This window comes from Balaenoptera musculus, chromosome 9, assembly GCF_009873245.2.
Source record: "Balaenoptera musculus isolate JJ_BM4_2016_0621 chromosome 9, mBalMus1.pri.v3, whole genome shotgun sequence".
Classification (NCBI taxonomy): Eukaryota; Metazoa; Chordata; class Mammalia; order Artiodactyla; family Balaenopteridae; genus Balaenoptera; species Balaenoptera musculus.
This window is the reverse complement of record NC_045793.1, coordinates 11,014,773-11,033,724: the sequence shown is the minus strand read 5'-3', so window position 1 is coordinate 11,033,724 and position 18,952 is coordinate 11,014,773.

Genomic DNA, 18,952 nt, shown 5'->3' with positions numbered 1-18,952 from the left:
GATAATGTGGGTAAAATCAAGCTGTTCCTTTTACCTACTCCAGTGCATCCAAATTTATGTTTCTTTTGCTCCAGTGGTGTGCTGGAACTTCTCCTCTGGAAACCTGTACTGCTACAAAGGGTCTCTCATCCATGGGTGATTGTCTAAGACAATGTTTTCCAGGGGCTCTCAGAGTGTGGCTGAGGGAGGCTAGCGTTGGTACACAGGCAGCTGCAGAATCCACAGCCAGAACTGAGGTCTGTTTGCCTATTATCCAGCACAGAGGTGGGAAAGATTCCTCATGGGTCCCTTAGCATATGGTGCTAGGTCCCACAGCTCCCTCAAAGGCACTTTTGTCCATGGATAGATGCCATCTTTTTGTGGTTGGGTGGGGCACAAATAGAAGAAATGTCTTATGCCACCATGATGCTGATGTCACTGAATTTTTCATTTTAAATACTGTAATCTTAAAAACTAGAAATTCCATTTATTAATTTTAAAAATATCTATTTTCCTTTAAATCCATGAGCATAATTATAATAGCTATTTTAGAAACCTTATCTGCTAATTCCATCATCCCTGTCATTTTGGGATCTCTTTATTGCCTTTTTCTTTCTTCCTAGTAGGGATCAAGTCTTTCTGCTTCTTTGCATGTCTAACAATTTTTGGTTGGATGCTGGACATTATTTTTTTATGTGGTTGAGTGTTTGAATTTTGTTTTATTTCTTTAAAGATCTTAAAGTTTGTTTTGTCCGCCAGTTAATTAAGGATCTGTTTTATGCTTTTGAGGTTTGTCTTCAGGCTTTGTTAGGACAGGTCTACAGTAGCCTTTACTCTAGGACTATTTAGTCATAGTTCTAAGGCATGACTCTTCTGAGGTCCCCAGTGAGTGTGCTGTGTATTTAGTGGTTTTCTCCTCTCTGGCTGAAAGGAACTCCAATATCTCCCAATCCTGTGTGAACTCTGGGAATTGTTAGCTTATTGTTTTCTGGATGTTGTACTTTGGCTGGTCTTGTAGACACATGGCCAGAATTGAATTCAGTCAAAGACTTGAAGGGATCTCTATGCAGGTTTTTGGAGCTCTTTTTCTGCATGGTTCCCTGGTACTCTTCCCTGAAAATCCCAGTGTCGTTGGCCTCCTCAAATTTTTATCAGTCTTTTCATCTCAGTTAGACAGTTGGTTTTACTTATATTTCCCTATCTATACTGTAATCTGGAAATCACTTTCAGATAGAAAGCTGAGATGATCATAGGGCTCATCTTTTTGTTTCTCTTCTCTTAGGCAACACAGTTCTGCTCTGTCTGCTTCATATTTTATGCAGTTTTTAAGTTGTTTATGCAAGAAGGCAGGCCCTGTACCAGATTCTTCTATATGGGAGTAAGATGTTTTCATTAAGTTGAAGATTGAATCTTTTTTATTTTTCTTTTCAGCTGCATTGGATCTTCGTTGCTGCATGTGGGCTTTCTCTAGTTGCAGCGAGTGGGGGCTACTCTTCGTTGTGACGTGAGGGCTTCTCATTGCGGTGGTTTCTCTTGTTGCGGAGCACAGGCTCTAGGCGCACGGGTTTCAGTAGCTGTAGCTCATGGGCTCTAGAGTGCAGGCTCAGTAGTTGTGGCACAGGGGCTTAGTTACTCCACGGCATGTGGGATCTTCTGGAACCAGGGCTCAAACCCGTGTCCCCTGCATTGGCAGGCAGATTCTTAACCAGTGTACCACCAGGGAAGTCCCTGAAGATTGCATCTAAAATCCCAAAAAGTTTGTTGGAAGCTCTGTGTTTGTGATGAGGAGTTTTGACTGCTGGACCACATAATAGAATGGATGATTGATTTCTTTACCAATCCCCCATAACAGTCATTATCTCTAAAACCTTTCTTTTCGGCATCTCACTTTGAAATTCAATTATTCCTGAGTTCAGATCTTTTTTCAGTTAAATAGCTCCAGAAGATAAACTTTTCATTTTCTGTTAGGGTGGTCCAACAACTCTATTTAATTTTATTTTTTCCTGTCACTTAACCTTATTCTGAAGGTATGTTTCACTTAATCTTGTGATATTTTCAGAATCAGTTTTTCCAGTTATTTAAAAATTTGCCTGATCTTCTAGTTGTACTGTTTTATATTACTATGACGTCTATTCTTACTTTTACTTCTTTAACCATTTAACATCTATTTTATAGTTCTTTCCAGATTGTTAAATCATCTGCAGTTTTTAGGTCTTAATCCTCCTGTTGGTTGTATCTATGGACAATTTCACATTGTTATTTGTTTCCTTATGTGGAAACAAAAATTTTGACTATATGTAAACAACAGTTTTGTATTTGCTTATGACAACATCCTTTGGATTTCAACATTTCTGAATTAGATTTTACTTTAAATTTCAGTTTACAGTGTTGTACCAATGAGTAGCAGACACCTAATTCTCATTAGTTCATTCACAGCAGATTTTTAAATTTCCTTTCTATCCAAGACACTGAATACAGTACAAGGAAGCTTCCTTGTGGTTTTCCTGGCTGAGTTTATGAATAAAGTGGCATTATGCAAAATTTTGCTTCTGGCAGTCCCATCACATGAATCCCAAACTTATGTCTTTTGCCCCAAATGTTCTTTGGTGTTCTAGTCTCCCACTGTAAGATCTTTATGAGGCTCTGAATCCCTATTAGCAACAACTGAGTCAGTGCACATGCAGGTATGTATGTGTGTGTATACACACATATATACACATAAATGCATAATACGCATACATACATACACACAAAAAACAAAGACATATATATATTTAAATATACTCAGCATTTCAATATCTTTATAATGAGAGGATGTGTCTTCTATATCAGTTATCTGACATATAGCTGGAATGTGCCTGAAATTCCCTTGGAATGTTGGGATTTCTATGTGTATACATGAGTACTGTTGTATGAGCAGGGGAGAGGACTAAGGAAGGGACAGTTTTGTTTTGAATTACAGAGAAAACTTAACACACCTCATGATGAAATCACATGCCTTCTCTGCTTCAGAACTACTCTTCCCTTAGAGTCCAACTCCACAACCTCTTCCTCACGCCCTCTCATACACATCAAGTCCTTTCCATCGTACCTTCTAAAAATTTCTCCAAGTTGTCCACTTCCTCCTCCTTATTTCAGGCTCCATCACATTTCACTTAGGCAACATCCCCTGAAAAAAATCTGCATTCAGTCTTGTCCCCACTTTCTTCACACAGATGGCATAATGATCTCTCTTAAACACAAGTCTGATATGTCATTCTTCTGCCTAAAATGACCAAATGGTTTCCAAATATTCTTGGGATAAAGGCCAAAATCCTTAACATGACCCAGACCATTCTGCTTGTGCCCCATTCTCCAGCCTCATGTAGCACATTTCTTTAGCACACTGACCTTTCAGGTCCTTGAGTGCACCAAGTTCCCCTCCAACTAGGATCCTTTGCATATACTATTGATACTTGCTCTGCTTGTAATGTTATTCTAGAAAATTATAATGAAGTACTTATTCCTGTAATTTTTAATTAAATGTTTGTATCTCCTTATAGACTATAAGTTCTGTGAAGACAGAAACCAGTCTCATTCCAGCTCTTAAGAAGGTGCTTGGGACATAGAATATGCCCCAAAACTATTTGTTGAAGGAAGAAAGGAAGGAAGAACAGAAAGAAAGAAACACCATATTACGAACCTTAATTGGAATGAACATTTGATAAAGTGAAATTGATCCAACTATAAACAACTGCAAGTAATTGACCTTCAATTTCATTTCATTTTTGGTAAGAGAGGAAAATAAATGAACTTATTTTCTCAGTAGAGAAAGGAGAAATTTAGAAAGAGGAGATTGGAAGCAGAGGTCAAAGTTTATGGACTTTACTACACTTCTTGTTTTAATTCATTTACTTAACATGGAGTGAACAAAAGAGTTCCAACCTAAGACTCTGAGATAATTTCCTCCTGCCAATACAGATACAGCCAACTCTGCTTAGTACGATGTATCATGTTTTTGGAAACTTGTTTTAATAATGGTGACTTAAAGTAGCAACTTCGGGGGTAATGTATAATATAATGAAAAATTACTGCCTGTTCTTTTTATGTTACCTTCGTGCTGTTTTTTCTTTCCAAAGTAGAGCTTTTCCTTGGTTTTCTGCTTTTCGATTAATAAAAATACTATATATCCTGGCTGACATGTAGAAATTATTGATACTTACAGTAGAGGGCAGTAGAGGAGCACATCTCAGGATGAAAACACTGGGCTACATCCAAAGTCCCTTAGTTAGGGCTCCCCTTGGAATGATGTGTGGCTAGGTCATTTAAAGGCAGAATCAAGCAATTTAGGTAGATACAGTTGAGAAGATATATAGTAACTATGAAGTCACTGAGTATATCAAAATGTGGAAAACCCACAAAATTTTAAACATGTTGATTTTGAAAAGATAAATTTTATATTTTATTCTCATAAACGGGCATACACATACTATTATTGACAACAGTAGACCCTGGTTTTTCTTATTTTGTTTTGTTAATGATCCATCCTTATTTGTATTGAAAAAGCAAAAGTGATCAGTTTTAACAGGTTGGGTTTGTGTTCATTACATAGACAAAGGGAGTTTAAGTATGAGCTATAAACATTTTTTATCCCTGCAAAGATCACACCTAGGAATTTATTTTTACATTATGTGGTCTCGTGTTATTCTTATTTGGTTGAGTGAACTGGAAAGGTTACTGAACTTAGAGAAATAAATTCTGCAGTACTGTATACCTTGCATTATGAGCCACCAAAAGTGAATCACAGAGGGAAAGCACATGCCGAAAAATTCCAAAGATACTTCTATTGACTGTGAAGCAGTTCAGTGCAGTGTTCAGCTAGGATGAGGTCATCAAGTTAGAGTATGTAGCTTCAGTGGAATTTACACAAAGCTCTAAAATCTGTAAAGCTTGACAGAATGGAGCTATCATTTTTTTTTTTTTTTTAAGGTTTGCTGTCACAGGAGGAGGTAGAAGTTGAAAGAAAGCAAGTAGGATGGCTTGGCTTATACACTTAGCTGTTCCTATAGGTCAATCTCACAGTTACTGTTAGGTATTATTTTGTACCTATTTAATTAGAGGGAAGTTTAATCAAGAGTGGTGCTGTCCATGGTACCTGGAAGACTTTGATAGTTCCCGGTACACAGGCAGAAAATGAAATAATTGCATACTGGGTTACTGATGATATTAGGTCAGAGAAGCTCCCAAAAAAAATTATGCTGGAAAAAAGAGAATTTATTTTCTCTTCTATACTCAAAAATTAACTTTTTTTTTGTCTTCTTTTTTTACTCACATATAATCTTTCTACATTTTTACCCTTATAGAAGCATAGTCAGGGTGAACAGGGAAGATTCCTGTAATAAAACACTTACACCTGAAACTAACACAACACTGTTAATAAAAATAATAAATAAATAAATAAAACAGAAACCTCACCCAAAAACGAACAAACAAAAACACTTAGTCTTTAAGTATGTCCAAGGAATGATTGAATTTTTAAACTGGCTTTAGTAACTCCACTTGACATTTTTTTCATATGCTGCATACACATCCATTTGTCTCTGTTTTGCAAAGCTGTTTCCTTCTTTGGTCCATGGCCTCTTATTATAAGCAAGTTATTTCAACTTGAGTTACAAGGACTTTCTTACAGTGGTATTATTTGAATGGTTTTTTTTATTTTTGAATTTTATTTTATTTATTTTTTATACAGCAGGTTCTTATTAGTCATCAGTTTTATACACATCAGTGTATACATGTCAACCCCAATCGCCCAATTCACCACACCACCATCCCCACCCCCCGTGGCTTTCCCCCCTTGGTGTCCATACGTTTGTTCTCTACATCTGTGTCTCAACTTCTGCCCTGCAAACCAGTTCATCTGTACCATTTTTCTAGGTTCCACATACATGCATTAATATATGATATTTGTTTTTCACTTTCTGACTTACTTCACTCTGTATGACAGTCTCTAGATCCATCCACGTCTCAACAAATGACTCAATTTTGTTCTTTTTTATGGCTGAGTAATATTCCATTGTATATATGTAACACAACTTCTTTTCCATTCATCTGTCGGTGTGCATTTAGGTTGCTTCCATCACCTGGCTATTGTAAATAGTGCTGCAATGAACATTGGGGTGCATGTGTCTTTTTGAATTATGGTTTTCTCTGTTATATGCCCATTAGTGGCACTGCTGGGTCATATGGTAATTCTAGTTTTAGTTTTTTAAGGAACCTCCATACTGTTCTCCATAGTGGCTGTATCAATATACATTCCCACCAACATTGCAAGAGGGTTCCCTTTTCTCCACACCCTCTCCAGCATTTGTTGTTTGTAGATTTTCTGATGGTGCCCATTCTAACTGGTGTGAGGTGATACCTCACTGTAGTTTTGATTTGCATTTCTCTAATAATTAGTGATGTTGAGCAGCTTTTCATGTGCTTCTTGGCCACCTGTATGTCTTCTTTGGAGAAATGTCTATTTAGGTCTTCTGCCCATTTTTGGATTGGGTTGTTTGTTTCTTTAATATTGAGCTGCATGAGCTGTTTATATATTTTGGAGATCAACCTTTGTCCGTTGATTCGTTTGCAAATATTTTCTCCCATTCTGAGGGTTGTCTTTTCATCTTGTTTATGATTTCCTTTGCTGTGCAAAAGCATTGAAGTTTCATTAGGTCCCATTTGTGTATTTTTGTTTTTATTTCCATTACTCTAGGAGGTGGATCAAAAAAGATCTTGCTGTGATTTATGTCAAAGAGTGTTCTTCCTATGTTTTCCTCTAAGAGTTTTATAGTGTCCGGTCTTACATGTAGGTCTCGAACCCACTTTGAGTTTATTCTTGTGTATGGTGTTAGGGAGTGTTCTAATTTCATTCTTTTACATGTAGCTATCCAGTTTTCCCAGCACCACTTATTGAAGAGACTGTCTTTTCTCCATTGTATATCCTTGCCTCCTTTGTCATAGATTAGTTGACCATAGGTGCGTGGGTTTATCTCTGGGCTTTCTGTCTTGTTCCATTGATCTATGTTTCTGTTTTTCTGCCAGTACCATATTGTCTTGATTACTGTAGCTTTGTAGTATAGTCTGAAGTCAGGGAGTCTGATTCCTCCAGCTCCATTTTTTTCCCTCAAGACTGCTTTGGCTATTCGGGGTCTTTTGTGTCTCCATACAAATTTTAAGATTTTTTGTTCTAGTTCCGTAAAAAATGCCATTGGTAATTTGATAGGGATTGCATTGAATCTGTAGATTGCTTTGGGTAGTATAGTCATTTTCACAATATTGATTCTTTCAGTCCAAGAACATGGTATATCTTTCCATCTGTTGGTATCATCTTTAACTTCTTTCATCAATGTCTTATAGTTTTCTGCATACAGGTCTTTTGTCTCCGTAGGTAGGTTTATTCCTAGGTATTTTATTCTTTTTGTTGCAATGGTAAATGGGAGTGTTTCCTTAATTTCTTTCAGATTTTTCATCATTAGTATATAGGAATGCAAGAGATTTCTGTGCATTAATTTTGTATCCTGCAACTTTACAAAATTCATTGATTAGCTCTAGTAGTTTTCTGGTGGCATTTTTAGGATTCTCTATGTATAGTATCATGTCATCTGCAAACAGTGACAGTTTTACTTCTTCTTTTCCAATTTGTATTCCTTTTATTTCTTTTTCTCTGATTGCTGTGGCTAGGACTTCCAAAACTATGTTGAATAATAGTGGTGAGAGTGGACATCCTTGTCTTGTTCCTGATCTTAGTGGAAATGCTTTCAGTTTTTCACCATTGAGAATGATGTTTGCTGTGGGTTTGTCATATATGGCCTTTATTATGTTGAGGTAGGTTCCCTCTATGCCCACTTTCTGGAGAGTTTTTATCATAAATGGGTGTTGAATGTTGTCAAAAGCTTTTTCTGCATCTGTTGAGATGATCATATGGTTTTTATTCTTCAATTTGTTAATATGGTGTATCACATTGCTTGATTTGCATATATTGAAGAATCCTTGCATCCCTGGGATAAATCCCACTTGATCATGGTTTATGATCCTTTTAATGTGTTGTTGGATTCTGTTTGCTAGTATTTTGTTGAGGATTTTGCATCTATATTCATCAGTGATATTGGTCTGTAATTTTCTTTTGTTGTAGTACCTTTGTCTGGTTTTGGTATTAGGGTGACAATGGCCTCATAGAGTGTTCCTTCCTCTGCAATTTTTTGGAAGAGTTTGAGAAGGATGGGTGTTAGCGCTTCTCTAAATGTTTGATAGAATTCACCTGTGAAGCCACCTGGTCCTGGACTTTTGTTTGTTGGAAGATTTTAAATCACAGTTTCAATTTCATTACTTGTGATTGGTCTGTTCATATTTTGTATTTCTTCCTGGTTCAGTCTTGGAAGGTTATACTTTTCTAAGAATTTGTCCATTTCTTCCAGGTTGTCCATTTTATTGGCATAGAGTTGCTTGTAGTATTCTCTTAGGATGTTTTGTATTTCTGCGGTGTCTGTCGTAACCTCTTTTTCATTTCTAATTTTATTGACTTGAGTCCTCTCCCTCTTTTTCTTGATGAGTCTCGCTAATGGTTTAATCAATTTTGTTTATCTTCTCGAAGAACCAGCTTTTAGTTTTATTGATCTTTGCTATTGCTTTCTTTCTTTCTATTTCATTTATTTCTGCTCTGATATTTATGATTTCTTTCCTTCTGCTAACTTTGGGTTTTGTTTGTTCTTCTTTCTCTAGTTCCTTTAGGTGTAAGGTTAGATTGTTTATTTGAGATTGTTCTTGTTTCTTGCGGTAGGCTTGTATAGCTATAAACTTCCCTCTTAGAACTGCTTTTGCTGCATCCCATAGGTTTTGGATCATCGTGTTTTCATTGTCATTTGTCTCTAGGTATTTTTTGATTTCCTCTTTGATTTCTTCAGTGATCTCTTGGTTATTTAGTAACGTATTGTTTAGCTTCCATGTTTTTGCATTTTTCACGTTTTTTCCCTGTAATTCATTTCTAATCTCATAGCATTGTGGTCTGAAAAGATCCTTGATATGATTTCAATTTTCTTAAATTTACTGAGGCTTGATTTGTGACCCAAGATGTGATTTATCCTGGAGAATGTTCCATGCGCACTTGAGAAGAAAGTGTAATCTGCTGTTTTTGGATGGAATGTCCTATAAATATCAATTAAATCTATCTGGTCTATTGTGTCATTTAAAGCTTCAGTTTCCTTATTTATTTTCCTTTTGGATGATCTGTCCATTGGTGTAAGTGAGGTGTTAAAGTCCCCCACTATTATTGTGTTACTGTCGATTTCCTCTTTTATAGCTGTTAGCAGTCGCCTTATGTATTGAGGTGCTCCTATCATGGGTGCATATATATTTATAATTGTTATATCTTCTTCTTGGATTGATCCCTTAAACATTATGTAGTGTCCTTCCTTGTCTCTTGTAACATTCTTTATTTTAAAGTCCATTTTACCTGATATGAGTATTGCTACTCCAGCTTTCTTTTGATTTCCATTTGCATGGAATCTCTTTTTCCATCCCCTCACTTTCAGTCTGTATGTGTCCCTAGGTCTGAAGTGGGTCTCTTGTAGACAGCATGTATATGGGTCTTGTTTTTCTATCCATTCAGCAAGCCTGTGTCTTTTGGTTGGAGCATTTAATCCATTCACATTTAAGGTGATTATCAATATGTATGCTCCTATGACCATTTTCTTAATTGTTTTGGGTTTTTTTTTTTTTTTTAATTTTTTTTTAAACATCTTTATTGAAGTATAATTGCCTTACAATGGTGTGTTAGCTTCTGCTTTATAACAAAGTGAATCAGTTATACATATACATATGTTCCCATTTCTCTTCCCTCTTGCATCTCCCTCCCTTCCACCCTCCCCATCCCACCCCTCTAGGTGGTCACAAAGCACCGAGCTGATATCCCTGTGCTATGCGGCTGCTTCCCACTAGCTATCTATTTTACATTTGGTAGTGTATATATGTCCATGACACTCTCTTACCCTGTCACATCTCACCCCACCACCTCCCCATATCCTCAAGTCCATTCTCTAGTAGGTCTGTGTCTTTATTCCCGTCTTGCCACTAGGTTCTTCATGGCCTTTTTTTTTTTTCTCCTTAGATTCCGTATATATGTGTTAGCATACTGTATTTGTTTTTCTCTTTCTGACTTACTTCACTCTGTATGACAGACTCTAACTCCATCCACCTCATTACAAATACCTCCATTTCATTTCTTTTTATGGCTGAGTAATATTCCATTGTATATATGTGCCACATCTTCTTTATCCATTCATCTGTCGATGGACATTTAGGTTGCTTCCATGTCCTGGCTATTGTAAATAGAGCTGCAATGAACATTTTGGTACATGACTCTTTTTGACCTATGGTTTTCTCAGGGTATATGCCCAGTAGTGGGATTGCTGGGTCGTATGGTAGTTCTATTTGTAGTTTTTTAAGGAACCTCCATACTGTTCTCCAAAGTGGCTGTATCAATTTACATTCCCACCAACAGTGCAAGAGGGTTCCCTTTTCTCCACACCCTCTCCAGCATTTATTGTTTCTAGATTTTTTGATGATGGCCATTCTGACCGGTGTGAGATGATATCTCATTGTAGTTTTGATTTGCATTTCTCTAATGATTAATGATGTTGAGCATTCTTTCATGTGTCTGTAGGCCATCTGTATATCTTCTTTGGAGAAATGTCTATTTAGGTCTTCTGCCCATTTTTGGATTGGGTTGTTTGTTTTGCTATTGAGCTGCATGAGCTGCTTGTAAATTTTGGAGATTAATCCATTGTCAGTTGCTTCATTTGCAAATATTTTCTCCCATTCTGATGGTTGTCTTTTGGTCTTGTTTATGGTTTCCTTTGCTGTGCAAAAGCTTTTAAGTTTCATTAGGTCCCATTTGTTTATTTGTGTTCTTATTTCCATTTCTCTGGGAGCTGGGTCAAAAAGAATCTTGCTGTGATGTATGTCATAGAGTGTTCTGCCTATGTTTTCCTCTAAGAGTTTGATAGTGTCTGGCCTTACACTTAGGTCTTTAATCCATTTTGAGTTTATTTTTGTGCATGGTGTCAGGGAGTTTTCTAATTTCATACTTTTACATGTACCTGTCCAATTTTCCCAGCACCACTTATTGAAGAGGCTGTCTTTTCTCCACTGTATATGCTTGCCTCCTTTATCAAAGATAAGGTGACCATATGTGTGTGGGTTTATCTCTGGGCTTTCTATCGTGTTCCATTGATCTATATTTCTGTTTTTGTGCCAGTACCAAACTGTCTTGATTACTGAAGCTTTGTAGTATAGTCTGAAGTCAGGGAGCCTGATTCCCCCAGCTCCATTTTTCGTTCTCAAGATTGCTTTGGCTCTTCGGGGTCTTTTGTGTTTCCATACAAATTGTGAAATTTTTTGTTCTAGTTCTGTGAAAAATGCCAGTGGTAGTTTGAGAGGGATTGCATTGAATCTGTAGATTGCTTTGGGTAGTAGAGTCATTTTCACAATGTTGATTCTTCCAATCCAGGAACATGGTATATCTCTCCATCTATTTGTATCATCTTTAATTTCTTTCATCAGTGTCTTATAATTTTCTGCATACAGGTCTTTTGTCTCCTTAGGTAGGTTTATTCCTAGATATTTTATTCTTTTTGTTGCAATGGTAAACGGGAGTGTTTTCTTAATTTCACTTTCAGATTTTTCGTCATTAGTGTATAGAAATGCAAGAGATTTCTGTGCATTAATTTTGTATCCTGCTACTTTACCAAATTCATTGATTAGCTCTAGGAGTTTTCTGGTAGCATCTTTAGGATTCTCTATGTATAGTATCATGTCATCTGCAAATAGTGACAGCTTTACTTCTTCTTTTCCGATTTGGATTCCTTTTATTTCTTTGTCTTCTCTGATTGCTGTGGCTAACACTTCCAAAACTATGTTGAATAATAGTGGTGAGAGTGGGCAACCTTGTCTTGTTCCTGATCTTAGTGGAAATGGTTTCAGTTTTTCACCACTGAGGACAATGTTGGCTGTGGGTTTGTCATATATGGCCTTTATTATGTTGAGGAAAGTTCCCTCTATGCCTACTTTCTGCAGGGCTTTTATCATAAATGGGTGTTGAATTTTGTCGAAAGCTTTCTCTGCATCTATTGAGATGATCATATGTTTTTTCTCCTTCAATTTGTTAATATGGTGTATCACATTGATTGATTTGCGTATATTGAAGAATCCTTGCATTCCTGGGATAAACCCCACTTGATCATTGGGTTTGTTTTTGTAGGTCCTTTTCTTCTCTTGTGTTTCCCACTTAGAGAAGTTCCTTTAGCATTTGTTGTAGAACTGGTTTGGTGGTGCTGAATTCTCTTAGCTTTTGCTTGTCTGTAAAGCTTTTGATTTCTCCATCGAATCTGAATGAGATCCTTCGTGGGTAGAGTAATGTTGGTTGTAGATTCTTCCCTTTCATCACTTTAAGTATATCGTGTCACTCCCTTCTGGCTTGTAGAGTTTCTGCTGAGAAATCAGCTGTTAACCTTACGGGAGTTCCCTTGTATGTTATTTGTCGTTTTTCCCTTGCTGCTTTCAGTAATTTTTCGTTGTCTTTAATTTTTGCCAATTTGATTACTATGTGTCTCTGCGTGTTTCTCCTTGGGTTTATCCTGTATGGGACTCTCTGCGCTTCCTGGACTTGGGTGGCTATTTCCTTTCCCATGTTAGGGAAGTTTTCGACTATAATCTCTTCAAATATTTTCTCTGGTCCTTTCTCTCTCTCTTCTCCTTCTGGGACCCCTATAATGTGAATGTTGTTGCGTTTAATGTTGTCCCAGAGGTCTCTTAGGCTGTCTTCATTTCTTTTCATTTTTTTTCCCTTTATTCTGTTCTGTGGCAGTGAATTCCACCATTCTGTCTTCCAGGTCACTTATCCTTTCTTCTGCCTCAGTTATTCTGCTATTGATTCCTTCTAGTGTAGTTTTCATTTCAGTTATTGTATTGTTCATCTCTGTTTGTCTGTTCTTTAATTCTTCTAGGTCTTTGTTAAACATTTCTTGCATCTTCTCGATCTTTGCCTCCATTGTTTTTCTGAGGTCCTGGATCATCTTCACTATCATTATTCTGAATTCTTTTTCTGGAAGGTTGCCTATCTTCACTTCATTTTGTTGTTTTTCTGGGGTTTTATCTTGTTCCTTCATCTGGTACATAGCCCTCTGCCTTTTCGTCTTGTCTATCTTTTTGTGAATGTGGTTTTTGTTCCTCAGGCTGCAGGATTGTAGTTTTTCTTGCTTCTGCTGTCTGCCCTCTGGTGGATGAGGCTATCTAAGGGGCTTATGTAAGTTTCCTGATGGGAGGGACTGGTCCAAAAATTACCTTTAACACAATGGTTTCTATAGGAAGCAGATCATCTTTGTATGTTCATTTTGGAACATAATCATCTGTGATTTACAAATGATTTTGATAATAATAACAACCATAAATTAGTAGTGATAATGACAATAATTATTTGTATTGATAATGACAGAATTACATACTTCGTAGAGTTTAATACTTCACATATTGACACTTCCAACCCTGGGAGCATCTAAAATTGATGGAGGGTTATAGTCTTTGTTAGCCAAATTCCATTGCCTGTGAACTCAGTTTGGTTATAGTCTTTTTTTTTTTTTTAATGTACTGAGAATTATTGTGCACACAGAAAATCATAGAGACAAATGTGTGACAAATGATTAAATATGTCTAAATAAAACTAAAAAAAGATTTTTGATAAGTATAAAACAAGAATTCTAAGGGAGGGCTTCCCTGGTGGCGCAGTGGTTAAGAATCTGCCTGCCAATGCAGGGGACACGGGTTTGATCCCTGGTCTGGGAAAATCCCACATGCCGTGGAGCAACTAAGCCCATGAGCCACAACTACTGAGCCTGCACATCTGGAGCCTGTGCTTCGCAACGGGAGAGGCCACAACAGTGAGAGGCCCGCGCACCGCGATGAAGAGTGGCCCCTGCTCGCCGCAACTGGAGAAAGCCCTCACACAGAAACGAAGACCCAACACAGCCAAAAATAAATATAAATAAATAAATAAATTAAAGAAATGTTTAAAAAAAAAAGAATTCTAAGGGATAAGAAAGTATTATGTTATATTTAAAGTAGTATTTTGTTTTCCTTAGTGGTACACAAAATAATAGTGTATGTTACAATCTGTGGTGTCTTAGGTTTGATAAAATATCACATTTTTATATCCATTTTATGAGTGGAGAATCCGAGGCCAGGAAAGGCTAAGAAAATTCCCAGGAAATACAATAGAATATAGTTTCTTATCTACCACAGTTCCCCACATATTCTGAATAGAAAGGCTAAAAGTCACTATTTTACTCCTTCATTCTTACCTTCTTTTCCAATGAAAACTTCATTAACAATTGTTCACATGCGTATAACTACTAGTAAAAAAAAAAAGTTACATTTTCAAAAATAAGAACCCAGAATGGATTCTTAAAAAAAGAACCCAGAATGCCTATTTCGAACATAGGAAGCAACTAGTACTATGATGTTGTCACATCACAGAAAATGAATTCTTAAAATCCACAAGAATTAAAAAGCTTAATTTGATTAATCATTAAGTTACACATAGAATAAATCTATGTGGATATAGAAAGTTCACAGAGTGAAATTTCTTTAAACCTGTAACAAAGGTTAAATGTTAAACCTGTCCAAAACTGGGTCGCCTGAACAACATCCTTAAGTGCCCTATATTTTTTTTAAAAAGCATAGATATAAAAGAGATAAATGGAATATTTTATTACCAACATTGTATCCTCTTGTGTCAACAATTTCATGTCTCTTGGCTCTCCAAATAGAGTCTCAGAGTGTGGGATGAAACTTGGAAGTCGATACACTTAGGCCAATTGGCACAGTGAAACAAGCAGGAGGCATATTTTGTAGGATCATCTGACAGTTTCAATGTCCAAATAAGCGTCAGGCTTTGGATCCAGTTCAAATTCACACTTAGCCTTTATCTCTAGCAACCAAGTTCCAGATGCAGTCCTCATTTATCATATCCCCACAAAGAAGGAGCTTTCAGGTGCTGTGGGTAAGAATCATTATGTAAGCTGAGATTTTGTGTGATTCTGCACAGTGCAAACAGAGATGGAATTCAATTTGAATACTGGCATTTGAAAGAGACAGGTATATTACTCTGTGACCTTGAGGATAACTTCCTGCTGGAGAGGTAGAGGCTATCTCATGTTAGGTTCTGGAGTTAAAGACATTATTTCCTTCAAGGTGCAGAGCTATTTGCAAATAATGCGTGACTGTGCATTACTAAGTAATGTGAATAGCTCTGTGTAGTTTACCCCCTGGTGGCTTACTTGGGATAAATGGAGAGGGAAGTGGTTTCTCAGAGTGATAAAAAGCACCAAAATATTCTTTTCTTTACATTACGCCAATTAGATATTCACTCATTTTAACAAACATCTCATTGGAATAACAATGTCGTTTGCTTTAATCAGGGAGGAACACAGCTGAAATCATTCCTAGTGGAAAGGGGTTTTAATTTAAAGGAAAATTGAAGAAAATAGAGGAAAGGCCACAAAAGTGGGAGGAAAAGTATTTGCAAATATACTTTTGATATCTTGGATGGCAATAATATAATGTTCTTCATATTCGGGCTTCTCATGCTCATTGAAATTCTAGTAAAATGCCTTGGAAGTTTCTTGTACATAAATTGGGTTATTTAATCAAGAATTCAAGAAAACCAAGTTTGAAATGCATTTTTGTCATTTACAATATTATTTACTCCTTGAATTTAGACTGATTTATGTTTCTATAAGAGGTAGAATGAGTAGAAATTACAGAAAGCTACTCATAAGTAAGAATTGTTTTAAAATCTTGGACCCTCCAATAATGAAGCATTTGGTTCTCTGTAACAATATTTTCCAGCAGAGGCTGAGCAGCTAGTTGTCAGAGATGGGGTAGAAAGGCTAGATGTTGAAATGGTTTAATGTCTAAGATTCCAGTATTTTCCTGTTATTTTATAAAACAAACAAACAATAATAAATCTTCTGAACACTATTTCATTTTATTCAGTAGTAAAATGCACTTAAAACGTGTTAGGGACTTCCCTGGTGGTCCAGTGGGTAAGACTCCGCACTCCCAATGCAGGGGGCCTGGGTTCGATCCCTGGTCAGGGAACTAGATCCTGCATGCATGCCGCAACTAAGGCAACTGAGGATCCTGCGTGTCGCAACTAACACCGGCTCAGCCAGAATAAGTAAGTAAATAAATAACTAAATAGAAATCCTAAAGAAATAAATAAAAAATAAGTATTAAAAAACACATGCATTTTTTCTTTCTGTATAAACAAATCTTTGGATGTGTTGGTCATACAAAATCACTTATCTAATATTGTCTTAGTTTAGTTAGAAACAGAGTTTTTTGTAACAAATTTTAATGTATACACTTCATGGATTTTAAAATTATTCTGTTTAGAATAACTTTCTGGGCTGAGGATTATATAGGTCAGCCTTAGAGAGAGATGTGCTTCACTAACCTAAAAAGATGAAGGAACATCAGTGCTCAGAGGATATAGAAACCTATTCTTGCTTAAGTTTTCATTTTCAAACCAGATATAAATAGCCTCACTTAAGTGAAAGGGCACATCCTAACTCAGTAGCAGATGAAGACTTTAGCACATTGCATCTGCTTTATTGGTCTGGTTATTTAGGTTTAGTTGTAGGTTGACATATGACAGAGTTCTCATTTAAATCTTAGAAATAAAGAGCTTCAGAAGCAACCTCATTAAGGTTAATAGAATGAACTTACAACGTCTCTGGTTGGAGAAAAGGTAATGAGGTACTCAGTAATTTACTCACTAAATATCTTGTCATCTCTGGGTCTGCTGTTGAAGCTCTACCAATGGATGATTCCATTGTCTGTAATGAGCATGATTTTAAAATATTAAGGTACTCAAATATATCATTCTATCATTTCTTAAGTAGCAGTTTGAAGGCCCCTTAAGTAAATATATTATTAAACATGTTTTATTAAACATATTACATAGATGGATGAGGTTATAGAAGTTATATTTAAGCTCAGTTATCAATCACCAAATTTATCTAAAACGCATACAAAAATTTGGAATTCATTTGGCATGTTTTCTCTCTTTTCAGGTGCAAATAGATTTGCAAGTTTCAATATGGTCTATTTACCATATTAGTTTGAGTCAAGTTAGAGCACATGGCTGAAAAGAAATCTTGGCGTAAAATGTAAACTTAATCACTACTCTCCAGAAGGAAGAAATGGAGTATTCAATCATATTATTTTAACAACAGTATGAGCAAATAAACATATCCAGGTCCAAGTTGAAGTTCTATAGCTGGAAACATTTAAATAAATCACTTGAGTATTTTGATTGTTACTCTCTGTATTGCAAAGTGGCTAGCTGTTTGTTTTAACATTTTACAAATTCAAACCTTAATATATTCAAACTGCTCATTCACCCAACTCACTAACTAGTGAGGTTTATTAATTTCATTGCAAGCATTTTGTCCAGGCAAGTTAGCACTGTGCTGCCAGTAATAGTACCCTGGGAAGATGAAGACTGGTGGGTATTGCAGAACCAGGTTCAATCTCAAAACATTATTATTTCTTAATAATGCAAGGTGAATCCATCACACTTGTGTTTCTGACCTTCAGAGGAATATTTGCTTTGTTTCTAATTAGTGAAGCAAAGAGAAAATAGGAGAGTACAAAAACTAAGATTGTCATTAAATATTATAAAGAAGGTAGAAAGAAAAAAGGAAGTAAATGTAATAGTGACTAACTCAGAAAAGGCACAGACTCTATCTAGGAAAAGGCGTTAAAAGAGAAACTGTTACAAAAGTTAGTTGAAGAGAAACATTACTTTTCTTAATACCAAGAATCAAGTACTTATAGAGATGTGAATAGAGCATTTGTTACATTGTTATCTTCATTGTTAGGCTTTGAGCTACAAGTTCAGAAAATCTTTTATGTTATTAGGAGTGAATTTGTAATCTAGTAGAATGTTCCACTGACATCAAAACAAAAATGTATTACTTTAGAAGATGTAATTGTAACGTTTCAAGAGCGCAGTTATTTGGCCATGAATTTCCATGTAGGGAGTATTGTTTACTCTGCCATTATGTAAAATTAACAGAAGAACAATACCAAGTTTGGTTATTCTCAATGGAAGTTAATCTTGTAGACTATTTTCATCCATATGCATTTGTGAAAACATTGAAGAAAATGTTTCCTCCATATACTTCTACCCCTGTCTACATGTTTTCCCTTGTTACGGTATTTGTCTCCACTATCTGTAGTGAGCCAAGATTTTTCTGAGCAGTTTCCTCTAACCTTGCCAGTCGACAAATATTTGCTGGGATATCTATAATGTGGAAGGTCCTGGGTTTTTGGTGTTATAGGTGACATTTAAAAAAGTATAGCATATAGTTTTCTTTCATTGAGAACATCACTTTTATGCATATGAAACGATAAGAGTATAAGTACAGTATGCATGGAGAGATCAGGATAGGTTGGGTGCAGAACAGTCATGGGAAACACCTATGGAAGATACATATGAAATTGGCAACTGGTTGCCTCTAGGGAAAGAAACTGGGAATTTGAAGTAGGAAGGAGATTTGTACTTTTCACTATATACCCTTTTATGTGGCATTATTTACTTGTGTTCATATAACTTTTTAAATTAAATATGTTTTCTGAAGGTACTATAAAGCTAGATTGTGAGGAAACTTGAACTCTAAACTAAGGAGTTTTAATTGTTCTCTGCAAGCCCTGGGACACAAAGATTTTTTTTTAAATTAATTTTTATTTGAGTATAGTTGCTTTACAACACAGAGATGATTTTTGATGTGTTTAATACTACAAAAAATAATTGTCCTGCAATTTTGGAAAGACTGGAGCAATGAAGGATTAGATGAAAATGCATAACGTATGAGACATTTTATAGTATAATTGT